Below are 20,907 nucleotides of genomic sequence, written 5' to 3' on the forward strand. Positions count from 1 at the left end.
CCTGAATCAACCACGACATCCAAAGTATCTCCCCAATGTACAGTGGCTTTTCCTATGACGATGAGATCACCAGAACATTGTGGGGCGACCTTATCGAGGCGAAATTTATCACGTCCATTTTAATGCGACTTCCACTTCTTGGAACTTCCTCTGAATCATTCCTACTGCATCGTTTTGGTGAAATTATCTTTTTCAGTTCGCAGCATCTGATTTTGCAATCCTACGTCCTCTTCGTGGAACATCTTAAGCTCCTTTGCCTTTTCCTCTTGAAACTCGGAAAATAGGACATTTCGTGATCTGAATATTTGGGTCTAGCGAGGTAGTCTAACCCATCGGGAGGCTTCTTCAGTGACAACCCTATTTGCTAAAACCACGGTATTCTTGGAGGAATTCAGATAGCATTAAGGTTCTGACTTGCGCAAAAGGTTTCTTTCGATCCTTTCTAGAAGATGAACATGATTTGTAGTACCTCTGTAAAACCAAGGAGATTTGCATTTCGGGAACATGTTGGTAGCCCATATTGATTAATATTTGGTAACAATTGGGGTGACATTACTCCGCGTGCTTACTCTCTAACCAGAGGGTTCTGCCCAAGCCTTTTTCGATCGCTTTAAGAAGGAAGTTGCTCCGTGTTCCCCGGACGAGATTTGAGGATAAGCCTTTGTCAGTCGCTAGTTGACAAAATTCCAATCAAGGCCTTGTCTGGGCAGTTTTAACTACCTTTGTTAAGCTATTATAATGTGTACTTGTAGCAGATTATTAGTATCTCCCTGATCAGTAAATGAGGTCAATCATACTACGGAGGTCTTTAGTACAGTGGTAAGACATTAGACCATGTAAGCTTTCTCCAAAGTCTCTACCATTGAATACAGTCTTCTTGGAGCGTTAGTCATGACTACTCCCAAAAATGTGGATCCTTTCGATTTTGATTTTTTGTTGTAGCGTTTCTGATTGGACTCATTTTGGACTTTTTTAAGACATCTGCTCACTTAAAAAAAATGCTATTGGTTTGCCTAGGCCTATTGCCATTGCAACTTTTTTTTACAATAGTTTTAGCTTGCTCATCAAAACCTGCCGCGTATTTTATAGATGAGCTTAGTCCTCTTTCTCGAAGTGCGGTTTGGACATTTAGGCACTTTTTTGATAGGGGTCCGAACCCTTTTATTACATCCTAGTGTCCGTTGAAATATCGTCTGCATTATGTGCGTTTTGTTGGTGAATCCTGCCTGGTCCTCCCCTTTTTATCTGTTTCTTTCCTTCGTGGATAACCGATGGTTGCCATCTTTTTGTCCTCTGCAGCATATGGAGGATTAGTATGTCTGTTATATTATTAAGGACTCAAAGTGCTTAGCATTTTGAGGAAGCTGATGCATGGTTTGGCTGGTTTCGCCCTGAATGGGGACTTCTATAGAAATACGGACGGTGTGAAGAGTGCGGACATATAAACCGCTGAAACAGGAGCAGCTGGAGTTTGGGTCAGGCAGTCAGATTTTATGGTTTGCAGAGGAAATAGTATCTGCGATGGCGGCTTAGTAGCATTGTTCCAACTGTCTATCATAAAGAAAGCAGACCGTATTCAGCTTAGCCGGTCCAGGCTCTTCGCTCCAACCAGTAGTAGTGGACACGTTTTGCAACTGTACCGTTGAGATAATCTTTATTTTGGAAACCCTAAACGCTTATATCTCCATTAATATTGAGAATTTCGCAAAACGGAGCTTAATTTGTGATGCTACTATTGGTAGAGGATGTGAGCTTCAAAATGGTAGGTTGGGGGGCCCGGGTGCCGGAAAAAATTCTGAAATTTCGATGAATCTTGGGGAAAACTTTAAACGCTTATCCAAATTCTACCCGATACTGGCTTCCAGGTAAAGAAGGGGCACCTGGAGTAGGTATTAATTCAACTCCGAATGGACCCTTCTCCGTCGAAGCTGAACATTCTTAAAAGCGATCTACTGTCCCCCAAAAACCGACGGCTTTTGCCTATCTAATCCGTGCAATAGTAGTATTGGAGATCAAGTGGACCAAAAAGAGCCTTTAGTTCCTTTTCGTAGTCAGCGACATTTTATTTCATCCAGAGGAAAAAGTATCTTTGATGGCGGCCTAATTGTGCTGCTCTGTCACAGGCTAACATCAATCCTGTCACCGGAACGCGGTGTTGCGCTTAAGCCATCAAAGATCTTCGTTATTATTAGTAGTTGGGGACACTATTCGCAACTGTACTATTGCGGTGTTCGTTATTTTGGGCCTAGGCCAAAATGTCGTCCGATGTTGGCGTTGTGCATACAGTAAGGGTTAATATGATACGAGATGAACCTTCCTTGGATGAGTGAATGTCTCTCCGGTTGAACAATCTAAAAAGGGATCTGCTGTTTGCGTCTATTGAGTCCTTCCATCTTTGCATGGACCTTCTCCAGGTCGTTTCCTTGGTCTCGAGATTTTGATGGTTGGGAATTTCTGTCCAGTGCTTAAACGTTCCCTGTTCATTTCGGTGTTCGTAGCTTCACCCGGGTCGATGCAGATGGTTCGTACAGATTGGAGATGCCTGAAACATCGCCTCAGTAAATACTGTGTCACATCACTTTTGTGAAGAGTTATATTAGGAAGTAATATCACAAACATCACTTTTCACTACCCTTACCGAAGAAGTGATGTTTTATCACCAACATCACATATCAAAAGACTGCCTCGCTGCACTACAATACCTACTCTACGACTGCCCTTGCGTCGGACTTATTTAATTCTAATATGTATAATGTGTACACCTCGCCTAATATGTATAATTTGTATGCCTCGAGTCATACTATATTTCCAGTCCTTCATTTGGGGACTACCATTACTTTTCGAAGGACATCAGTGCAGGACATTTTCCTCTTTTGGAAGCAACTACTATATTCAGATATATCTCCATTTTGTTTTTTTTTTCTGTCCACCTCTTTAGTGAATCTGGTGAAATTAAATTTTATTCCTCCTTTTTGTAGCGTTAGATATTAAATTGCGTAGTACTTCACTAATGAGACACTATGGTCGTTGGGTATATAGTATACAGCCAGGAGTTCACCTGGATATGTATAACGAACCTAAGGTAAATAGGAAGATCAGACGATCATCCTGAGTGGCCGAAGACCACCTAGAGGGAAGAGCTATCCCAGAAACCTAAAAAGTTGGGGAAATTGACCGTGAAGGTCCGCCCACAAAGACTGAAGTTCCATCAAAGTGCTCGGTTGACGCGTTCAGAGGCATGTAAGCCTCTGTACTACCCAAGCTTGGGAATGTGGGGGCGGGGGGTCCTTTGAGCGCTTTGATCCCTCACGTGTCATTAGTAGAAAAATAATGTCTCTATATCGATGACAACAAACAAAGGAATTTGCGACGGCCTAACGAAAAAAACCAGAACACGAGCTAAACCTGAAAAATAAAAAAAAAGATATAGCTCGACCGCGCACGTGGAGCCGTAAGTCTCCGGACTCGAGTGCCGCGATCGAGAGGAAAGATCCACGATGGATCACAGTCCCGAACATTATTTACTCTACTTCAGATAGTTATTGAGGCGCGGCCCCTGAGGTTTCCTTCCATCATTGACATCCTCAGGCCATTATCTAGAAGATGTCCCTACAAGGTTTTGCGGGGGTCAAGGGGGAAGAGAGAGTGCTCAAAGGACTCCTCCCCTCACATCCCCGAGCTTGGCTAGCACTGGGGGTTTGTACGCCTCTGAACGTGCCAATCGAGCACTTTGATGAAGCATCAGTCTTTTTGGGTGGACCTTCAAGGTCAATTTCCCCCACTTTTTAGGTTCCTGGGATACCTCTACCCTCTAGGTCGTCTCCGGTCACTTAGGATGTTCGTTTAATCATCCTATTCCCTTAGGTTCATTGCAGCGAGGCGTTTTAAATGTACGGCAGCTTCAAGAAGAATCCTTTGATGTAAAAAAATAAAAAAGAAAACAAAATATTCTCATGTAATATAGGAAGATATCTGTACATTCCACAAAGTGTAAATCATTATACTTACGAATGAGCATTACTTACCACTTAGAAGTATAATCATTATATTGCTTTGTTTCATAGTTAATAGCTATCAACCCGAAATCATTTTCCCATACCAGTAAACTGATAAATTCGCAGGCTATGCCGGCATCGGTTTGGCACTCGATAACCGCTACCACCCCTGGTACTACGAACAAGGATGATGTTGCGTGATATTTTGTAATGAAATACAATATCAGCATAGATAGCATAGATAGATAGACAAATTATTACTTATCGCCAGAGCAATATTATAATGAATTCTCTACTAGGTGGCGATCCTTAGGGATTTTGTAATGCTAAGTGATGTGATGTTAAGTGACATTGTGACGTTTGGTAATATTTGGATCACTTTTGATGTTAGTAATATGAACTTACGCAGTAAGGTGATTATCACCGTGATACAACATGCATCACCTATCCACGTCCCTGGTACGGATCAGCCTGGGCACATATGCTACTCTAAGTAATCCCTTGCGGGTCCTAAGACTCTTCAGGATTCCGGAGTAATTAGTTAGGTGAGGGCCGAGAACGCTGGAGGCAAACTGTCTTGGAGGGCAAGGGTCGCTTTGCTATCCCGAACCACGGTCCTCCTATTTATTTCAGATTATTTTCTATTTGTAAAGGTATGTAGTAACATTAAGTGACTCCATATTTTACAACAAAGGAACTGACTTCTAAAATATATTGTCTAACTCGCCCCATCAATCGTCTGGCAGCTATCTCTTCTCGGCCATAACATTTCAATCACCCACTTCAAACCAATAAAATCTATTTTATTCTCTTCCATTCAATATCCTCACGTTGCATTACAACATTGTAACCCCTGCCCGGAAGGAGGTACTTCCACTTCAGCCATAAATTCCACACAAGCCAGATCCATGTCACAGACCAATAAAAGTCCATTATGAGCTTCATCATCGATCGACACATTGAACTTTAAAGTAAAACATAAGGAAACGCGCCCCGACCTTCACTGGAACAAATATTGCGTTACAATGTTTGGGTAGCTGCGCTTCCCAGTGCCAGACATGTTCTAATTTTAGAGTTTTTTATTTCACTGAGTCGGAAGAGAGTCTATTTTGGTTTCGATGCTTACGAGGACGACTCAGCTTCAATTGGATTTTAACTGGAAATTTCAGTGGAAATGGATACTCCATGCTGCAAAGAAGGAGGAGATGGGGCTGAACGTTGTTATTTTCCTGTTTGCTTGTCACTGATGATTGCGGCTGCAGTCCAATTAATAATTTAAATAATTAAGGATCCTTTTGAAATACTTACTCTCAAACGTAGAATCAATGGAAGTTCTCGGTTTCAATTCTATTCGATTGGAGGTGGGGGGCAAATTCAGCAGTTCTGAGACCCCTGTCCATTTTGTTCTCCTTGAGGTATTTTGGTATCTCCTTACCCTGGTCGGGTATTAACAAATAACATTTTCATTACTTTTCATAGCCGAGTTCCCTAATTTAAGGATATGATTTAGAAAGGATTTAGTTTTGGCAGGAGATGATATCCTCCCTCATTTATCTCAGCTATGCGTCGAAAATTTTCCTATTCTTAAACTTTTCAAGGATAAAATATTTAGTCTAAAATACACACTCCTCAACAACGGGCATCAGATTTTATCCCTTCTGCAAGCCAGCATATCCTTTTCGGACAGTTTTCCCTGGATTTTCCATGAATGTCATCCCAAAAGATGAACTGTCCTGTTTTAAAAAAAAGTAAATTAACCTTTTCCAACGTTCCAGTGTAACACGTTTCACCTTTCCTGTCGTCCTTTTCAACATTCTGTCGCCAACATTTTCGCCGGCAGCAACAACTGACGTAACTTCCCTTCAGAATCATCTCCGTCAAAGTTATGCTGTCATGCATGTATTTAGGACTCTAAACAGTGCGACTAGAAACGACAACAAAGGGATGAGGACAAAGCGCAGTCCTTGCAGAAACACTCTATTTTTAATTGCATTACCTTAGAGTGTTGAAAATAAAACACAAGTACTTTTTCGCGCGAATGGGTTAGAGGGTATCAGACATTGTCCCGGATAATCTGAGAGAATCCTAGTGCGTTGACAAACAAAAAATTGATGCATTCATGACTCAGAGCTGGAAAATGCTTTTGCGTTTGCTGTGGGATATAAAAGTTAATTATCTTTATAAAGTTTTACATGGCAAAGGATGCGCTGACAATAGGTGCAAAGGCTTTTGTTGTCGTTTGCCTTTGTCGGCTAATCTGTCTGGCTGCAGTCACTGTGTCAAGCTATGAATTGTAAACTTCTTTTTCGAGTTGTTTTGAAATCCTTCAAAATTATAAAAAAAACAGTTCCAAAGTAAAAAATTGCAAACTGAACGTTTTTACTTAGCTATCTTTTCAGTATGCTTGTTAACTTTGCCTCAGGCTCCTCGTCTTTCAGCAAAAACAATTCTTGCAAAGTAATTAAAATGGTAACCCCAGGATGGTGTCCTTCAAAGCCCAGTAGTCAGTAATCTAGAATGGTATCATCCTATAACGAAAGCCAACAGACGCAGACAAGATAGGCTTTTCATCTACGACCTAATTTCTTTCAGCGAATAGGTCAAAAATTGATAGTATTAAGTAATTCTCTGACCATCTCAGTAAAACGATGGTGTCTGTCTAATGGATATTGAGTTCCGAAAACGGCACATAACTGGAAGAAAGTGCAACTCCATCCGGGGTATAAAGGGATTTGGTTTGTCTTGTCTGTCGTTCCACATTTTAACATGCACAGGTTTCATCACGTGTAGGTTGCCGAGTGAATGTTCATCCAACAAAACATATGACAGCAGTCGACGTCAAATAGACAATTATTCAAAATCTAATCTGAACCTATAAGCATCCCGGACAATCGAACAAATGCGATTCCTTCGCCTCGATTTCAAGGAATACCAGCGCATCCTGGGTAAAGGCTGTCAAACCTCTGACATCCTGAAACGACCCTCTGCAAAGCTACTTCAAATTCTGGTATACCTCTGAATCAGCTGGTTACCCAATACGATAGAAGACTTGAAATTACTCCTCCCACCGGCAACAAGATCTCTTAAAAGGAAAATTTGCCGAGTGAATCCTCGGACGGAGATCCCCTCCAAGCGATAATCAACTGACCCGATGAGCTCGAAGCTAACTTGTTTTGTTCAAGAATCAAGAACCAAATTAGGGGTCAGTTGAATCCTCAAGGTAAGGTATCCAAGAGAGGATGCTATCACCGATGCTTCAGAGACCATACCAGGAAGTACAACTCGAACACTCCCTCGAGTAAGAAGCAGGAAAACTAGAGGATCACCCTCGTAATCGAGGATAACGTCACTAAGAAATCCAGGAATGTGAATAACTCAATTAAACGGCTTCTGGTCGACGCTGGTGCAAATGCTTTTGTTTCGTTGAAGTACATCAAGACAAGGAGTTGGGCCTAAGCGAAGTTAGACTCTAAAGAGTACTCCTTCTGTTGAGGGAATGTGCGGCAAAGCGAAGTGGTAGCAGAAGCGGATCCGGTGTCGAATTGCTCCTGCCGCGCTTTCTTGACCTGGAAGCCGGTTTCTGACAGACTTCTAACTAGTCCAACTGGTCCAGGTTGAGGAGTACAATGCTACGTAACAACGTAGGCTTCCGATATCTTGGAGAAGGATGCTTTCTACGAGCAATTAAACGCAGTTCAGGGGAGGCTTCCTAAAGGTGTCATTGTGATCATGATGGGTGATCTGAATGCTAAAGTGGGATCTTACAACACCTTGCTCGAACATATGATGGGTAAACACGATCTTAGCGGCTGCAACGGTAATGGTGGGAGGTGCGTGGATATCCACAGCTTCTACTGCCCCATCGTTGCTCGGACATAGAGCCTGCCATAAGGTCAGCTGCGTTGCAACTGTCCGACGCTGCACGGGCCATCAGATAGATCATTTCACGATCAACAGTAGATTTAGGAGTTATCCTTTGGATGTGCTTAAGAAGAGAGGCGCTGACAACGGCCCCGAAATGAATCACCATTTGATGGTCGCTTACGTTCGCTTACGTGTTGCATTCGTCACTTGCCCTAGGGTTGGAAAGCTGCGACTCTATAAGTTCAACATCGAGCATTTGTATGTTGTTGCTCGGCAGCTGGAGAACTATGTTGCTGATCGAACAACAGGTATATTGAGTAACCCGTCTGAGAATGATACACTGAGTAACCCGCCTGAGAATGATATACTGAGTAACCCGCCTGATGAGCATTCGATAGCCATAAAATGTGCTCCTTTCTCGGCTGCTGCACAGGTCGTCCGTTACGTCGCGAAGGGACGTCATAAGATCTGGCTGACAGCTGAATCGTGGAAGCGGATCGATGACCGCTTCAAGCGATGGTGGTCGATATCGAGCGAAATCCTGAGAAGTTCAACGTAGTGTACGCCCTGACAAGAGAGAATTTGCTGGTCAGAGAAGCGGAAGACTCCGCAGATCGCAATGATTTCAGGCATATATTCCGCATCACGAAAGAGCTTACATCTAGTTGCAAATCTTTCGTTGCTCTTTTGAAGGACGTCAACAGTTCTTAACCGAATCACATCCGGTGAGGTTCCTCCTCTTGTGGATGAAATGACTAGTCATCGTGATATGCGGAAACGGATTGTTCCTCCAAGCAGAAGAGAAATCATTTCGGCCACCAATGCACACAAATGGAGTAAAGCCGCTGGGTTTGACGGTCCCCAAACTGAGTTATTTATCGCTGTACCTAACCTTATGGCCGATTTGCTACTTCCACTCGTACGGAAATCTTCGGAATCCGAGATCTTTCGCGAAGAGTGGAAAAAGAGGATGGTCGTCAAGATCCCAAAGACTGGAACCCGTTTTGTGTGTGACAATTGGAGGGGTGTCTGCGTACTCCCTGTCGTTCCAAAGGTAACAGCTAAAATAATTCTGGAACGTATCAAAGAACATATCGAAAGCTTGATGGACAGAGAGCAGGCTGGCATCAACACCCCACAGATCATTTTGAGGCAGTGCGCATAGTTTAAATCTTGGCTGCACCTGCTCTTAGCGTGAACAGTATATCTGGAGTGCTGTACGCAGGACGGGTATTCCAGAGAAACTAACAGCTATTATCAAAACGACATATGATGACGCAAAATGTCACGTGCTGCACCGAAGTAAAGTCTCGGAGGATTTTGAGCGGCCTGTCAGCGATTTTATTTCTTCTTGTTATCGGTGACGTTCTTCATGCTGCCTAGTCCGGAGAACATGGAGGCATTCAACGGACGACGACATCTCGTTGCTCTTCCCCGAAAGTAGACCACCTTCATTATCTTTCTGCCTAAGATCAACTGCAGCTATAGTGAAACATAATTTCATGGGGACTTTTCTGACTGAAGACGTCGTTTCAACGTTAGATGTACCGTCTCTTTCTATCATGCATCGCTATGCACTCTACAGCTATTTTGTGTGCTATATGCTTCAATATCCTCTTTTAAGGATCTACCTACTAACTTCTGGTGGTTCAGAATCTTTTCATCCGATCGGGTCTTGTTATAGGCGGGGCAAATCCCCCTTGACTTGGCGCTGGTCAGAATAGTTATGTTATGGCTCGAATCATAATCCATTCATCGACAGGTATTCAATACCGCAAGTACTTTCGCTTCTGGGAAACTATATAACTCGGCTACACTGTATCCGAGAAATACCTTGCAACAGGTAGCCAGTTTGTAGTGACCGCGGCTGCGCGACGGGAGCGGAATTTCATTCGGCTCTTTCTTAATTAATTTGCTTAAACAATGCATTTAATAGTGTGCAATTGCCTTAATGTTCGCCGCAGATTGCACATTATTCAATGCATTCGAGCGAATTGATCTTGACAGGAGGCGAATGATTTGCCGCATCTGCAGGCGCATGCGCATGTTGCCGCAACATTGCCGAGTGAGAAAGGCTATGTAGCGGGAATAGAAGCGGTGCACGAACAAAGACAGCGAGGATGTTGCTGGGGAGAAGAGTTTTGGCGGCATGAGGAGTTTTGTTTTTTGGGTGGCGGAGTGAGGACGGAGAAAAGAAAAGAGTTTGGTTTTTTGGTTTGCTGGCTGGAGAAGAAGAAAAAAGGAATTGGACAAGTCTGGGAGAAGAAGAAAAAGGAATTGGACAAGTCTGGGAGAAGAAGAAAAAGGAATTGGAAAAGTTTTGGAGAAGAGGAAAAAGGAACGGAAGTGTTTGTTGAACGAGGGTTCGGGAGCGCAAGTGATTTTCAAGCAGAGGTGCAGGGAATAAGTTCAATCGTTAGCAGATAATAAAGGCACAGTGATTTGAAACAAAGACATAGAAAACAATTGAAGGGACGGATAATTGAATTTTCAAATGAGTTAAAGTTAATATTTGGCGGCGAAGTAGAATTCGGAATTCCCGCGCTGTGTGATTATATATCTTGTAATAATTAATATTTTGAATTTTAAAAACAAAAAAATAGGTACACCAGCCGCCAACCGAGCTCGGCGTGACGACCTGGGTGAGTTATTGTTTGGATTTTCTTTTATTTTTTTTTTTATTTTTATTTATTTTTCATTTGTTTTATTATTTTCTTTTTTGTGTTTGAATAATTGTTTATTTTTATTTTCATTTTTGTGTTTATGACTAATATTATAAAATTTTATAAACAATGAATTGTGAATAACCTGAAGTAGTTTGAGGACTTCCTCCCCTTAGTTCCTCCTTACTCCCGCGGAATTCCTATATGAAAGGGACATCCTCTAAACGAATAACTGGCCGGAGGATGTCGAGGAAGGGCGGGAACCTCACAGGCCGCGCCTCGTACAAGATCTGAGGCGGAAGAGACGGCAATCGAGACGGTGATCCGTCGTGGATCTTCCCCTCCTTGATCGCGGCACTCGGGTCCGGAGACTTACGGCTCCACGCGCGCGGTCGAGCCGGTTTTTTTTTTTATTTTCCAATTTAGCTCGCGTTCTGGTTTTCATTCGATAGGCTGTTGCGAAATCCTACTTAGAGTCGAATTTAAAATCCGGTGCGGACCCACGCATCGGAAAAGGCACGTTGTTTTTAGTAATGAAGCGTGAGGGATCAAAGCGCTCAAAGGACCCCCCCACATTCCCGAGCCTGGCTAGCACAGAGGCGTGCAAGAACGTGTCGACCGAGCACTTTGATGGAGCTTCAATCTTTGTGGGCGGACCTTCACGGTCAATTTAGCCAAATTGTTTAGATTTTTGGGATAGCTCTGCCCTCTAGGTCGTTATCGGCCACTAAGGATGATCGACTTGATCTCCTACCCCATTCATATCATTACAAGTTCGCCCCTCTGCTCTGGTTGTGTGGCGCAGTCCGTTTAGCATCCCCAGAGTTCCCGTACCTCGTACATTATGTCACTATAACCGTAGGGCTTCACTGTCCAACATCCGGACTCACGTCGTTTGTTAGCACTGCGTACTACAGCGTTTTCAATTCAAATTCAAGGGCCACCTAAAGTGGGGGAGGCGCGGTACCGCTCTGAGTGAATTTATGGCCTAAATATTCATTTTTCTACATTAATGACGATTGAGTATCCAGAAGGGCGTTACAGTACCGTCCTCAAATGTTGTCCATGCTCCTTCTGATGATGCGATAAGAATGTTGTCCACATAACACGTGCAAAAATTCAATCCTCGGATGACCTCGTCCATAAACTGCTGGAAAGTTTGGGCCTGTTTTTCAAGCCGAAAGTTACCACCGTAAACTATTATAAGCCAATAGGCATGATCACTGTCGTCTTCGAAATATCTTCTTTCACTACGGGAATCTGCTAAACAGCCCGAATGAGTTTAGAAAATATCTTCTTCTCGTGCAATTTAGCGGCGATATTCTCAATGCGACGAAACCCTCGTCAGGAAAAGTGACGCTGTTGGGGCGTCGGTCGGTAATCCCCACAGGGCCGCCAGGAGTACTTGTTGGGTACCATATGAAGCACGCTCGCCCAGGGGCTGGACGACGAGCGCCAATTATCTCTAAAAACGAGCCACGTTCAGCTTATCTGGAGGTAAACGATTGGGACGATCATAGATAGGGGGACCTGCGTTGATTATGTGACCCCTGGAAATTCTTTCAATATGGCGTGGAATCTGGAGGTTGCCCCCGCCACGGTAGATATCGACTAAAATTTGGTTGTTGGATTTAACAGACGGGCATCTCGTAGGCCCATCAGGAGGCCGTGATGTCGAATAAAGTCGGCATCTAGTGTCGATCGGGCGTCTTGGCGATTACAAACTCCCGCTCAAACGTTTATTTCAGTCCGAGGCTGACCTTAAGCCGCTTTCTCCCAAAGGTTGTAATTGGTGTCCCGTTCGCCGCGAAAAGCGATAAGACAATTTTTACGGAACACAACTCCGGAGGAGTTTCCCAGAGGGATGGTGTTGGAAAAGTACACTCAATATTCAAAATCAACACACCACTTCCAAGGGGAGGTAAAATGGATCCAGCGGAGGAACCCGAGACGCGATTCCGCCGATTGCGTTACCGGGCATACCATATTCTTCGTGGTGCATCCCCCGGTTCGGCGAATAGTTTCAGTCTCGATAAGGAGACCCACTTGGGCGCGCTTCGAAATCGAACTTATAGAAGTATACCTGCCGCTCCAGGACTTTAAAGAGCCCCTATATGGTGCGTACAACGGCGTGCGAGAAGCATTCACCCTAATGAGAACCCGCAGATGTCGACCTCCGGCGTCGTATATCAGGAAGGTGGAGTGCGTTCAATGCGACGGTAATGTAGTATGGGGTTCGCGTCTCCACAAAGGGGATTTAATTGCTGCAATCGAGGCTGCTTCTTTACCGTGGCTGAGCGGTACAACATGGCCGTCGTCAGAGGTCACGAGATTTTCATGGTCAGGCACGTTGTGTTGTCTGGAGTCACCAGTATCGGTGTTCAAGGTTTGTCGTACGGCAAAGGTGTACTAACCTAATTTCCTTCGTACGAGGATATCCCACATATTCTAAGTATGTTGCAATCAGTGGCCTAAATTTTAATATTTACTTTGAAGCCCTTTATGGTTCGACCTAAGGTTCCTGTACTAATCCAACGTCGATGTCTTCCTCTTGAATGAAGTTCAGCAGATTAGTTCAGGCGTACGCTGATTCATCAAATTTATTCGCGCTACCTTCGTCATGATCTGCTTGCGTAGGTGGATCGATGGTTCTCCAAACTATTGTTGGCGACGTCGACGAGTCCGGGTTGTCTTTAGTTTTACGGAGCAGAACACTTTCACTTTTGCGTTTCTGGATCCGGACCGTACTGCCAAACAGGAAAGGTTGGCTGTTCACCTGTTCTTCTCTGACTGGATGCCCATGGAAATCCTGGAACTTTGACTACGCAAGGACTGGACGAGCTTGTCCTTATTCATCGCGAATTTTTCGGCAACCGGATTCAAGTCACCGGTCTCCTGGGAATCTTTTTGTATGTGAGGACCTTGATGTTTACGCCCTCCCAGGTGTCGGTGATCTGGACCACCTGAAAAAATTTAAAACAGGGGATGCACTCACCCTTCCTCGATGATCATTAGCAGCAGGCCTGGCCTCATTACTGATCCACATCTCCAGCGCCAGTTTGCCGCTAGTGGAATTACCGTCAGTAACTAGAGATACGTAACCCCTTCGTAGACTCTTCTCAGATTGTCAGAAAAAAGCCCATTCTTCGGGTTAAGCTATCTTTTTGGACTTTTTCTGTAAAACCAACGGCTTATTGACATCAGGCAGAGTCAGGGTTTTTGGAGAAGTTCTCCGAGAACTCATTGCGTTCCTATAAATGGAAGGATTAAATTCTGCAAATCTTATATTGATTCAACGCGGAAAAGAGAACAATAAAGGATTCATACCAAAGATCATATTTGAGTCAACCAACAGCAAATGGACTCTTGACTCTCAAAAAATTTGAAAACTTGTCCTCCTATATGGTCGTTATAAATTCAGCCTCCTGTTGTTTCTTTTTGCCCTTCTGCATACTTGGAATTGGAGAGTCATGCGGCATAGGCTATTGAAAATTGTAACGCTCACTGTAGGAGGCTGCCTCGACTCTTTGGTACTCCCCAAGAAGCCAAATGCTCCCACTTCATCCTATTAATTTCCGTTGGAATATTTATCAATTAAATCACTAAATAAAGTTGAAAATCGCATTATTTCAAAGTATCGTGTAGACGGAAAAGCTCAGCTGGAAAGTTGGGAAATTTCGAACAAGCTAATCCACGTACCATGGAAAATCATCAGATGCTGCACGGAGTGCTTCCCGCTCATGTTCAACACAATGTGCTACAATTTCAGCGCGTCGACCGGTGGCCACGTCTGCCATAGGCCAGGGTAGACCCAAAAAGTTTAGTTTGTCCGCCATATGGTCCGCTCCGTGGAGTTCTGTTCAAACTTTCATGACAATCGTCTAAATATTCAAAATTGCCGAATTTTGAAAATGAGAATAGTACGTTGCACGGATTATGCCAAATGTTTGCTTAATTACCGAAATTATTCAAAAATGCTCGTTCTCTGCATAAATTTCGAATGGATACATCCTCGCTGAACGTGTTAAATTCATCAGAAGTTTTTAGATAAATTCTCAGATGGATGAGGGTGGATTTGAAAGTTTCCTAAACTTGGGAGGTAATGAGTGGTTTTTCTTTTTCAAATTAACGAGTCTTGGAAATTAAAGCCATAAAAGTTAAGAACTCCCTTTTTTTAAAAGGGAAAAGCTTGACTACTGTCGAAAAGATATAAGATGGCAAAATATTAAAAGATATTTGTCAGTGGTGTCAGATTTTGGGGGGTAATTTAGGTTGTTGATTCGAACGGAGATGACTAAAACTAAAATCCAGCTTCTTCAAATCGTCATCATGTCCCCATTCCGCAGTGTCAAAATCTCTGGAGGAACCGCAAGAAAAACGCAACCCCACCGCCGTTCAACAAGTTCCCAAAAGAAAACTTTTGTATAAGAAAATGTTTACATTGTGCAATGGCCGATATTTCTGGTGTTGGCTGAGTTTTTCTTTTGATGCTTCGCGAAAAAGTTTCTATTTTTGAGAATGTATTATTTGTTTGAGGAAGCAGATCCGCTTCAAGCTTATTTATATAGATGGCCTGTAGGATGGGGAGAACGAGCACACTACGGGACGCGGGCTGGGAAAATGGGAAATTTCAACTGGATTTTTCCTCAAAAGAGTGGAACAAAATTTCAATCGATTCAATTTCGTTACGAGTACATTTGGCTTTTTGGCCTGACGAAGGAAAGTTTTCAAGAAAATGTGTTTTTATTGTGTTTTTGTGATGTCGGGAATTTAGTGAAAATTCAATTTTATATGCCAATAAATAAATTGCTAATAAAACTTGATGTAATTCGGGGGCTCATATCTTTGTCGCAAAGTGTGAAGTGTGGAGGCGGTTAGTGCACAAGTGGTTATGTTCAATTTATTGGCTGAGTCTTAGCCTGTCTGGGTCTTATTTATGGTTATTATGTACTGTTTGGAAAACGCCAATAAAAATGTATAGTCCTGGCGTTTTCCAAACAGTACACGACCTTCCCAAAACTGCTAATATGAATTAGTGGTATCTCTTCATTTTCGGTAAATAAGTGCAAAAACACGGAAGCTTTCCTATTCCTGGCTATTTCCACGAAATGTAAGTTTCTGTGGCGGACCTTGTCGTCTTTCCAGCAGACAGAGTGCGTGCAAAACTCAGTGAACTTCAACGTGAATGTCAACCCCATTTTCCAATGAACAAGTGAAAAACATCTTAACATTAAGGTATGTCAATTTTCTTCTGCCGAGTTTAGCAGAAACCTGATTTTTGTAATAGTTTCGAGTAAAAAGCTTCCCCATGGTTTATCGAAAGCAAACTGGTTTCCTGTTTTCTATTTTAGTTGAATTAAATTTTCATCAACCTCAACTCCTCCCTGCAATGTGTTTTGTAATTTCGTCCATTGCGAAAACAACTCATCAGACGCTGTCTCATAGGGTTCACTGCTTCCCTTTACTCGTAGGAAGGAATTAAATTCTTTTAATGGGACTCCAGGGACCCGAAGACAGTATCCAACACGGTTAAGAGTCGGTTAACAACACCAGAGCCGTTTTTCGCCCTTGGATGTTTTAGCGGTGATGCCATCAACCATCAGGGACAGGAGACCTACATGTCGTATAGTTTGGACGAACCAACTCAACGAATTTATTCAGCATCATCATCAGCAACGGTGGAACAACCGGTATCCGGTCTAGGCCTGCCTTAATAAGGAACTCCAGACATCCCGGTTTTGCGCCGAGGTCCACCAATTCGACATCCCGAAAAGCTGTCTGGCGTCCTGACACACGCCATTGCTCCATCTTACGCAGGGTCTGCCTCGTCTTCTTTTTCTACCATAGATATTGCCCTTATAGACTTTCCGGGCGGGATCATTCTCATCCATCCGGATTAAGTGACCCGCCCACCGTAACCTATTGAGCCGAATTTTATCCACAACCGAACGGTCATGGTATCTCTCATAGATTTCGTCATTGTGTAGTCTACGGAATCGTCCATCCTCATGTAGGGGGCCAAAAATTCTTCGGAGGATTCTTCTCTCGAACGCGGCCAAGAGCTCGCAATTTTTCTTGCTAAGAACCCAGGTTTCCGAGGAATACATGAGGACTGGCAAGATCATATCATTGTCTTGTAGAGAAAGAGCTTTGACCCTATGGTGAGACGTTTCGAGCGGAACAGTCTTTGTAAGCTGAAATAGGCTCTGTTGGCTGACAACAACCGTGCGTGGATTTCATCATCGTAGTTGTTATCGGTTGTGATTTTCGACCCTAGATAGGAGAAATTTTCAACGGTCTCAAAGTTGTATTCTCATATCCTTATTCTTCTTCGTGTTTGTGTTTGACCAGTGCGGTTTGATGTTGTTGGTTGATTCGTCTTCGGTGCTGACGTTGCCACCATATATTTTGTCTTACCTTCATTGATGTGCACCCCAAGATATCGCGCCAATCACCGCCTGCTCGATCTGGATGAAGGCAGTTTGTACGGCTCGGGTGGTTCTTCCCATGATATCGATATCGTCAGCATAGACCAGTAGTTGGGTGGACTTGAAGAGGATCGTACCTCTTGCATTTACCTCGGCATCACGGATCACTTTCTCGAGGGCCAGGTTAAAGAGGACGCATGATAGCGCATCCCCTTGTCGTAGACCGTTGTTGATGTCGAATGGTCTTGAGAGTGATCCTGCTGCTTTTATCTGGCCTCGCACATTGGTCAGGGTCAGCCTAGTCAGTCTTATTAATTTCGTCGGGATACCGAATTCTCTCATGGCTGTGTACAGTTTTACCCTGGCTATGCTATCATAGGCGACTTTAAAGTCGATGAACAGATGGTGCAACTGTTGTCCATATTCCGACAGTTTTTCCATCGCTTGCCGCAGAGAGGAAATCTGATCTGTTGCTGATTTGCCTGGAGTGAAGCCTCTTTGGTATGGGCCAATGATGTTCTGAACCTATGGGGCTATCCGGCCTAGTAAGATAGTGGAGAATATCTTATAGATGGTACTCAGCAACGTGATACCTCCATAATTGATGCACTGTGTGATATCTCCCTTTTTATGTATGAGACAGATAATGCCTCGTTGCCAATCGTCAGGCATTGATTCGCTGTCCCATACCTTGAGCACAAGTTGACGAACCACTTGGTCTAACTGGTCGCCTCCATATTTAACCAATTCGGCTGTAATTCCATCGGCTCCTGGCGACTTATGATTTTTTAGCCGATGAATTGCACGGACTGTTTCTCCTAAACTTGGTGGTGGCAGTATTTGTCCGTCGTCTTCGGTTGGCGAGACCTCCAACTCGCCGATGTTCTGGTTGTTCAGTGGCTCATCAAAGTACTCAACCCATCGCTCTAATATGCCCATTCTGTCGGAAATCAGATTTCCCTCTGTGTCTCGGCAGGATGAGCATCGAGGTGTATAAGGTTTCATCCTGCTGACTTGCTGGTAAAACTTGCGCGCCTGGTGCGGTTGCTCCCTGTACTTTTCTAGTTCATAGACTTGTTGGTTCTCCCAGGCTTCCTTTTTCCGTCTGTGAAGTCGCTTCTCCACTCGTCGGAGTTCGTGATAAGTCTCTGCGCGTGCCCGCGTTCTTTGAGAATGCAACATTACTCGGTATGCGGCATTCTTCCGTTCCGTTGCTACCTTACATTCATCGTCAAACCAGCCGTTCCGACTCCTTTTGCGGCTGGGGCCAAGTATGCGTGTGGCCGTATCCATGATAACGTTCTTCAGGTGATTGTGAAGATCATTTGTTGATGCTTCATCTCCAGGTCCTCTGTTGACTGCGGTTATTGCGGCATCCATTTCCCTCTTATAGGTGTCGCGGAGGGTTGTGTTGTGGATGGCTTCAGTGTTCACTCTCACCTGATTGTCAGAGGGGATTCTAGGTGGTGTTGTTATTCGAGCTCGGAGCACCATGCCAACGAGATAGTGATCCGAGTCTATATTGGTCCCCCTATATGTTCTGACATTCATCAAGGTTGAGAAGTGACGGCGTTCGATCAACACGTGGTCAATTTGGTTGAAAGTGGTCCCGTCTGGAGAGGCCCAGGTATGTTTGTGGACCGCTTTCCGCGCAAACCAGGTACTTCCAACAACCATTTCGTGTGACCCTGCTAATTGAATAGTCCGCAGTCCGTTATCATTTGTTTTTTCGTGTAAGCTATGGGAGCCAACGTATCGCCTGAATACGGGCTCCTTCCCTACTTGGTTGTTAAAATCCCCAAGTATGATTTTGATATCATATCTGGGGCAGGCTTCGTTCGTTCTACTGCCTCGTAGAAGGTATTCTTCTCCGACTCTCAGTGTCCTCTGTTGGGGCGTGAACGTTTATGAGGCTTATATTTCTAAACTTGCCTCGCAAGCGCAGAGTGCATAGCCGTTCGCTTATGTTTTCAAAGCCGATAACAGCAGGTTTCATTTTTTGGCTGACTAAGAAACCTACTCCGAGCACATGGTTTACTGGATTACCGCTATAATATATGGTGTAGTGGCTCTTCTCCAGGAAACCGGTCCCTGTTCATCGCATCTCTTGCAACGCTGTTATGTCAGCCCTATATTGGGACAGGGTATCGGCTAGCTGCTGGTCAGCTTCATCTCTGTACAGGGAGCGCACGTTCCATGAGAAAATGCGCAAATCTTTATTCCGTGTTCGTTGCCGGGTCCGTCGTTTTAAAATCCGTCCTGTCCGAGGCTCCTGTTGTGGCTTCGTAACGAGTTGTTTTCCGTGTAGGGTTGTCAGCCCTACCCAACCCCCAACCTGGAGGACCAGTTGGTACAATTTGTCCCGTTTTTAGGCTCGGGAGACTCGCCTTCATTCTTCTCCGTCTGCAGCTTTTCATTAAGAAAGAGCTCCCAGCGGTGACCACGTGGAGGTGGAGATAGGGTTTGGTAGTAGAGCTGTTGGTGTTGGTTCATCAGGCATTTCCCAGGTTTTATGCTCCATCGTGGGTGCCAATCCACGTTTCGCCCTGGGACCTATACTACCCTTTGATCACCAACGAATTTATTGTCCCCGCTTGTTACCGTGTCACGGATTTGGAACAGAATCTATCACGATACAGACACCGACTACATAACGCGTTCATAACCCGCTTCCCGGAACTAAGTCATGTTCCGGAGCAGAACGTCGTCGATCAATACCGGGTGATAGTGACAAATAACGGCTGCCAACAAGGCAACAAATTTTCCACGAAGTTTCACTTGAGCTCGTGTAGAGTCTTTAACAAACTGGGCTGAACAAAAGAGGAACTCGAATATTCTACCTAACCCAGTAATCAAGAGAAGCTTAGTGACTGGAGATGTCGACCCAATTCACAACGAGGATTTCGTCGTATTCCAGGTGGCATTCACAGAATATGCTGAGATTCTCGCAAAAGCTATGCCAAAGAGCCCAAAATTTAAGTTTACTTCGGCAGATATCAACACTATTGCTGCCCTTGACGGAATTTTGGTTGAGCGTTTGGTTACCGAGATTTCTATCACAATAAGTTCATAGTCTACGTTGCGGCTGCTTCGGCTATTCGTCTCCACAACCTTTCAATTTAGCGGGGTACCCATTTTCTCTTTTACTAGCGCAAGATTGATACCATCTGGACCTGCAGACTTGTATCTTTGGAACAAGTTAAATGCTCATTTTACTCGCTCCAGTGATACTATTTTGCATGTCAGATTCCATTCTCAGTTGATGTTCTTGTCGGCCCTGGGATGAGGTTTTGGATGCTTCTGTGTACCTTCTGCTCTGGGCTTCCTATGCCACTTTATACCGATTCCAGCCAGCGGCTGAATCAGACTTCCTAGAACGATTGAGGACTACACTTCTCGCTCTCCTCCGTTTTGCCAAATCCGAGCTTGACGATTGTGTTTTACCCTTCTTTAGCGTCTTGAGTGGACAGTTTTCTTCGAAAGTTTCGCTCATGCTAGTTGTGATAATCTGGGTTGCCTTCTTAATTCCAGCAATGGATTTGATGCGCCTCGCAGGAATCGTGACTCGGGCGCTCAGTTCTATTTTATACGTCGCCATGTCTTCCACGGATTCTGAATAGGAATGACCGAAGATGGATCTATGCGCCCGTGATCCAAGAATGTGATATCGCTTGACATCTGACAAGAGTCGCAATGCCAGGGGATGCCACTGTGATGTCGACCACGTTGAAGAAAGTGAGTTCAATGCTCAAATTGATAATTTGCAGATCGGTTCCTACTCTAATAGCCTCGATCCTCCTGGCCTGATGTTGGATGTGGTGAACTTTGACATCATATCCTGCTATTACCCCCATGCCCATGAATGTTCCAGTGGGAACTTCCTCTGCATCATAGGGGAAATAAACGGAGCACCATAGTATCTTTTTATCTCCGTGTGGACTTTTTATGGTTAGTTTG

At 44.1% G+C, this 20,907-nt stretch overlaps 1 protein-coding gene and 1 long non-coding RNA gene across 10 annotated transcripts in view; one reads left to right on the plus strand and one right to left on the minus strand.

The window, feature by feature from the left end:
• LOC119660390 (dystrophin, isoforms A/C/F/G/H) overlaps positions 1-20,907 on the plus strand; it is a 1,277,654-nt gene that overhangs the window by 682,378 nt on the left and 574,369 nt on the right. The window lies entirely within an intron of this gene.
• On the minus strand, positions 5,310-6,140 carry LOC119660398. The gene is made up of 3 exons (XR_005250422.1): positions 5,992-6,140; positions 5,786-5,919; positions 5,310-5,728 (listed from the first exon to the last, which is right to left on the minus strand). It is a non-coding gene; the product is annotated as an uncharacterized LOC119660398 (long non-coding RNA).

The sequence above is a fragment of the Hermetia illucens genome, chromosome 6, assembly GCF_905115235.1.
Source record: "Hermetia illucens chromosome 6, iHerIll2.2.curated.20191125, whole genome shotgun sequence".
In the NCBI taxonomy this organism is placed as follows: Eukaryota; Metazoa; Arthropoda; class Insecta; order Diptera; family Stratiomyidae; genus Hermetia; species Hermetia illucens.